The sequence below is a fragment of the Chrysochloris asiatica genome, unplaced genomic scaffold, assembly GCF_000296735.1.
Source record: "Chrysochloris asiatica unplaced genomic scaffold, ChrAsi1.0 scaffold00849, whole genome shotgun sequence".
Taxonomy (NCBI): domain Eukaryota; kingdom Metazoa; phylum Chordata; class Mammalia; order Afrosoricida; family Chrysochloridae; genus Chrysochloris; species Chrysochloris asiatica.
In genome coordinates, this window is record NW_006409367.1 from 27,369 (window position 1) to 34,074 (window position 6,706).

Sequence of the window (6,706 nt, forward strand, 5' to 3'; positions counted from 1 at the left end):
TGGCCTACTGCTATTGGAAGACTCATGGAATAATGTGCATATACATATTTTCTTAATGAAAGGAATTATTTTTATCAAAATCTCAATTTTACATGTGGCGCTACAGGATAAGCCACTGGACCACCAGATCATTTGAACTGCAAGGTCAGCAGTTCAAACTCAATAGCCGCTCGACAGAAACCTTGTACAGGGTGGTTGTGAGTAGGAACTGGCTCAATGACACTTAACAACAACTCACCAGCCACTTCTCGGAAACCCTGTACAAGCATGCTGTGGGAGGGAACCGACTTGACAGCACTTAACAACAACAACAGTTTAAATCTAGTATCCTAAGAATGAAGGAGAGAAAAAAAAAAAAAAGGACACGTTTCTCAAAGGACAGAGAGTTTGTATTTCCTGCTCATGTGCAGAGTTCAGGTTGTGAACAGGGGGACTGTGAACCTAGGCTAAGCATGCTAGCATTTCTTTGGCGCAGCACTCCCATGTTGTGGCTGTTTTGTTTTTTTTAAAATATGTCTTTGGTTTTGTTTGCATTCTATTTTAATTCATTACCATCCTTTTTAAAAAATCAGGATTTTTCACAGAAAAATCAAGCTTCCTGGTTTTTCTCCGAGAAGCAAAAGACCTGGTAAAATGCTGTGTCTCTGAGTGAGCTATACTCCCTTTGGATGGGTATGAGTTCTCCAATGGGCTAAAGACCCAGTGGTGGTGGTTGGTGGTTATGTGCCGTGGAGTTGGCTCCGACACATAGCGACCCCCGTACAGGGTTTCCGAGGCTGTATATCTTTAAGGGAGCAGAAAGCCTCATCTTTCTACCACGGAACAGCTGGTAGTTTCGAACTGCTGACCTTAAATTAAGGTTCGCAGCTGGATTTGTAACCACTACAGTACCACCCTGTACAGGGTCGCTATGGGTCAGAACCGACTCGACGGCACATAACAACAACAACAACAACAGTACCAGAGCTCCTTATAGTAGGCTTCATTCTTCTATACCTGATTGGTCCCTGACATTATTCCTTTAAAGGTCTAAGCAGAAATCTCAATGCACTCACTATTGGTGACCCTTTTCATAAAGAGGATGAATATGTTCAATTCTCTTCCCTAGGAGTTAGACGTGAGATAGAGAAGAACACAAAACGTCCTCCTATGCAATAGCTCAAATCCATGGTGGCCGTCTCTCCCGTAAGATTCTCACCTCACAAAGCTTCATCGAAATTCCAGGCAAAATTACTACAGAACTCCAAGGCATAATTCTGATATGTCTATCACTTCATGTGCTGGAAAAGAATTCTCATTGCATTAAGTTGGTAATGAGTGGTGTCAAATTTCTAATGGCCACCTCTCCCTCCTTCCTCCATCCCAAGTCTCACTGAATGGTTCTCAGTGGGAGTACACAGCTGCCAATCTCTCCAGCCTCCCTCTGTTTTCTCACTTTGATAATAGCAATTCATAGACTTATAGGAAGATAATTAGTTCTCACAATTTCCAGTCTAAACAAAGCAGAAGGCCGAACCCCAAAGTCCACTTGATTTTGTGTTTATTGTAATTCCCCAAGCCTAGTTCAGATAAATGTGTTTTGTCCAAGTTCAGGGGACGCTATTTTCCCTTGCTTCATGTAATCATCTATAGGCAGGCCTTTGATTTTCCTGAGCCAGGCCGTTTTGCTGGCTTTTTCTGGATCACCTACCACGGTGGGTTCACTTGCCTGATATTCCTTCATCTTGGCTTCCCTGTACTCTTTCTCCTCCTTCGTAGTCAACAGCCTGAACCCCGTGTTCATTCTAAAGGGATTGAGGGCAGTGTAGAAGTGAGGCCATTCTTTCTTGAGAGACTGGGTCACTGTGTCCACTCGTGGAGCAGCCATGTGGTTCGGTCTGATGATGTGCATGCTGGTCAAGTGGCCAGCACTGTGCACTGCCCCTTCAAGACAGCTGGGCACTCGGTCTTTGCCTTTGAAGCTGCCAGAGAGCCTGGGGTATGGTGGACTGAATTCTGGAACTGTGCAAAGAATTCTTAAGATTAGGCTTCAGTTTCTGGATTTCTAGAGGCACAGTAGTTATTTTCACTCCTGTGGTGGGGTTGCTGGTCCTCAACTCTTCAACAGCATGTTGGAGTGATTTTCCTTTGAAACTCAGAAACTTCCTTGAATGGGAGATAGAAGGACCCTGGGCATCAATGACTTGGGCTTTGGGTTTCCCAGGATAAGCAAATGACCCTGAGCTGTGGGCTTGCTGCAGGGCATTGGCAGTCAGGAGTAATTGGTCAGATAACCTAGGGGCATGCCAACCTTTAATGTTTGAGCAGCGGGTCAAGTCTATAGGAGTTTCCAGTTGTTTTCTTTTTTTCTGTACTTTCCCCACATCATCTGCTTCTGCAAAAGAAGGAGACAAAAATAAGTCAGTCTTCTAGGAAAAAGAGCAAGTAATTATGTATAAAAATTAAAGCTATACTTACACTATGCAAACTGAGATCTTGGCGGCTCAACAGCCATGCCATCAGTAGGCAAACATCCCCTGTGTCTACAAATGCTGACACTTAACAGGTTTGTTAAGAAACATGCTGGTATTTTTATATGCAAGTGTGAATTAGCCTGTAGATGCACACGAAGGAAACATGGGTTCTCTCAAAGCTTCACACATTGTTGAAACTTGGCTTTGACCTTCATTCCTCCTATGATGTGTCTTATGAACTTCAAGTAATAAACCTACTTTTTTGGTTCTTGAGAATTGTGGTGCTTATTAAAGTCATTTTCATAGAACAACTATAACAATTAAAATGAAAGAAATGATATCACCTGGTCAAAAACAAGAACTCATCCTGGTGGCGCACTATAGGATAAGCAGAATCCATTTGAAACATAAAGTTGGCAGTTCAAGCCCACCAGCCACTCCTTGGAAATCCTATACAGGGTCACTATGAGTAATAACCAACTTGATGGCACTTAACAATAACAACGTTCTTACAATGGTTTGGACCAGAAGGGCAGGGCGCCCAGTAAAACTCCAATGATAAATTTCTGTTGCCAATCTCTTAAGTTTCCTAATGGACTGTAGTTCCCAAATGTGTCTATGGATGAGATAAAATGTCTTAATATCTAGCTTTAATAGTGGATATCAGTGGATACCAGATATATAGTATTTGGGCTTTTGACTCTGAATGGTCAGAGAGAAGTATGCCCTGTGATTTTTGTCTCTTGTTCACCTTCCCTTTAAAATGTTTTTTGCTCAACTAACACAGGCCTTCTCTGTCATACTCCTTGTCATATTGTATTATGATGGTGGTGTTAGTTGTGTGCCACCACATCAGTTCCAATTCACAGCAACCCTAAACAGGGTTTCTGAGGCTGTAAATCTTTATGGGAGCAGAAAGTCTCATCTTTCTCCCATGGAGAGACTCATAGATTTGAACTGCTGACCTTGAGGTTAGCAGCTCAGCTTGTAACCCACTACACTACCAGGGTTCCTTAACATACCACATTGTAACCTCAAGGGGCAGAGTCTGGACTCATTTGTCTCCGGCCAAGAGTGAATTGACCCTACAAAGCATAGCTCTAAAAAGCTTTTTAAACACAAAATTGTATTGCAAAGTTTGGTCTCTACCTTACTAATCAATTTGGACTCCAAATGATCTTTGGATATTTCCCCAAACCAAACCAGTGTTACGTATGTCATTCCTGAGTAATGCAAAATATCACTACATGGCTAAACGGCAGATTTGAAAAAGGAGTTTCCAAAATATTTTGAACAATAGCAGTGGGCACAGATTCACAGATGAGGACAAACACTCACTAGAATGTATAAACTCTCACCTGTCTCTTTAGAAAGCAGCTTGTTACATCAAGGGCAAGACCTCTAAGGTGCCCAAGACCCTCAAGTTATCAAAGATGGCTTCACAGGGGAGCAAACATATTATGTTTCTCCTACTCAGGTTTTTCAGTCTTTACAACACATAACAGATTATCTTTCTGAGCCATGGAAAATCAAAGTCGTTTGCCTCACTAACCTAGAAATTAAGGAGCTCTGGTAGCATAGTGGTTATGAATCAGGCTGTGAACCTCAAGGTCAGCAGTTTGAAACTACCAGCGGTTCCGTGGAAGAAAGATGAGGCATTCTGCTCCCGTAAAGATTTACAGCCTCGGAAACCCTATGCAGGGTCGCTATGGGTCGGAATCAACTCAACGGCACTTAACAACAACAACAACCTAGCAATTAAAACTCAGTATGCCAAACAACACCAATCTATAACCAACAAATGAAACTCAGCATTCAACATATCACTGTCCTTAACCAGATAGGTTTAATCCTAAGAGTGTTTGTATATGGGCATACTTTGTTGCTGCTAAATGCCTTTAAGTAGATTCCTACTCACAGCAACCCTGTATAGCAGAGGTGGGAAACTTTTTTCTGCCAAAATTTATAACATGATTTGTGGGCCATACAAAATTATCAACTTAAAATGTAGCCTGCTATATTTGGTCAAACCCTTAATTAACTCACCCCAAATGTGTTGGTTTGAACCACAAAGTTGATGGTTCAAACTCACCAGCAGCTCCTCAGAAACCCTCGACAGGGTCACTATGAGTCAAAACTGACTCTACAGCACTTAACAACAACAAAGGTTGCCTTGGTAGGTCCATACCAAATTATTTTGCGGGTCTCATATGGCCTGAGGACTGGACATTCCCCACCCTGGCTATATACAGTTTTAGAGGCTTCTTTTCTTATTTTTATTTTTTATTTTTAATATTTGCAGAAGCAAAAAGCCAGCGAGCAGCTTGAGAGCTCAAACTGCAGACGCTGTGGTTCGCAGTTCAATGCTTACCTTTTGGAGCCTCCACACTCCCATATAGACATACTAGGATGCAATGAAACTTCAATCCTCACCTCCCAAACCCAGATTTTGGTAATTAAATACATTTAAAACTGAATGAAATTAAAATGTCAAACTCTACCCCACTTCTTCCCAGTAGAAACTGCTAAAATACGAGCGGGCTTCAAAAAGCTTGTGGGAAAATTCCATTATGTTTTAATTCCACCCTTAATGGTTCATCTTTAGTTAATTAAAACATAATCATAATACAAATATGATAGGGAATTGGTTTGATTGGTTGTGTACCTTTGAGTCAATACCAGCTCATGCAACCCTGTACCTGCATGGGGTTTCTGAGGCTATAAATCTTTGTGGGAGCAGAAAGCTTATCTTTATCTTTCTCCTGTGGAATAGATGGTGGATTCAAACTTCTGACCTAGTGATTAGCAGTCCAACATGTAACCACTATGCTACCAGAGCTCCTTCATGTTAGAGAGTATGATAGAGCATTTCTGTATTAGTTAAGAAGACATTTTAAGTAGAAAGATGAGTCCTCTTGTATACATACAGTTTTTGTCCTTTTATTTGAAAAAAGAAATTGTGATGAGCACAATGCTCACTAACTTGTCTTTATTCATATCATAATATATTGTGTATCTTTCCAAGTCACTTTGGATGCTCGTCACATAATTTTTAGCTATTGTATAGTATTCCATAGTATGTTTCCCCCCCTCATTATCTCCTTAACCATTGTCTGTTGATGGGCATTTAGTTTGCTAATGATCAACCTTAAAGAAATGCAATATCATTTTTATGATTATTTTGTTATTGTTAAATACCTTCCAGTGGATTCCATGACCCACAGCGACCCCATATAGGGTTTCCAAGGAGCAGCTGGTGAGCTTGAACCGTTGACCTTGCGGCTCAAAGAGACTTTGCAGTCCAGTGCATTAACCCACAGTGCCACACCAGGATATTAGCAAGTACTAAATGATTGCTAACACACAGCAGTGGATCTGCTTTGGGGAGCTCTTAAATTAGGAATGTAAATTGATAAAGCATTCTAAAAATAAACAACCACAGCAAACTCTAACTTTTAAATACATTCATCCTTTGGTTCAGCAATCCCAGGACTTTACCCCACAGATAATACCTGTATGAGAACACAGACATAGGTAGATGCAAAGATGTCCATTGCTAGTATAGCCCTCATAAAGCATAATTGTTTTGGTCCCCACCTTTACAGGAAGTCCAATTCAATGAAACACTGTTATATTAGCCAAAAGTATTTGAAAGGCATTTTCAATCTCTGCTCACACCTTTCAAAACAACAGAAGGGACAGCCCATTCTTCTTAAAATCCCCATCCCCACCTCCTTTATCTCACATACATAACAACTGGCCAATCTCTCACCTCCCTCATCCACACTAGGCACCCTTCAGTTAGTTTCAAGTCAAGGTGTCCCCATGTGTATGAGAGTAGAACTGGAATCTGTAGTGTTTTCGATGGTTAACTTTTTGGAAGTAGATCATCAGCCCTTTCTTCTGAGGCACTTTTGAGTAGACTTGAACCTTCAGCCTTTCAGTTGAAGAGTTCAGCTGAGCTCATTAGCCCTTGTACCACCCAGGGACTCCTTCATCAAATCTCCTAAAAACCTCTCTGAAATCAGCCCTGACAGCTTCTTGTCTCTTCTGTTGTGCCCATTACCCACACTGATAGCAACAGTCCAGGCAGTGAAAGGCCCGGTGGCAGATGACACGGTAGTCTAGGAGTACAAAACTAGAAATTCAGATCTTAAAAAGATTCTGGTTCTCTGGCCTCAAGTTAGGAAGGGGAGAATTAGGAAAAGCAATGACTCTTAAGAGTAACCTGTCTACTAATAAAAACTAAAATA

The 6,706-nt window shown here is 41.3% G+C and overlaps 1 pseudogene; it reads right to left on the minus strand.

The window, feature by feature from the left end:
- Positions 1-1,564: 1,564 nt before the first annotated feature.
- The window catches only part of LOC102817262, a 38,588-nt pseudogene continuing 33,446 nt past the window's right edge, over positions 1,565-6,706 (minus strand).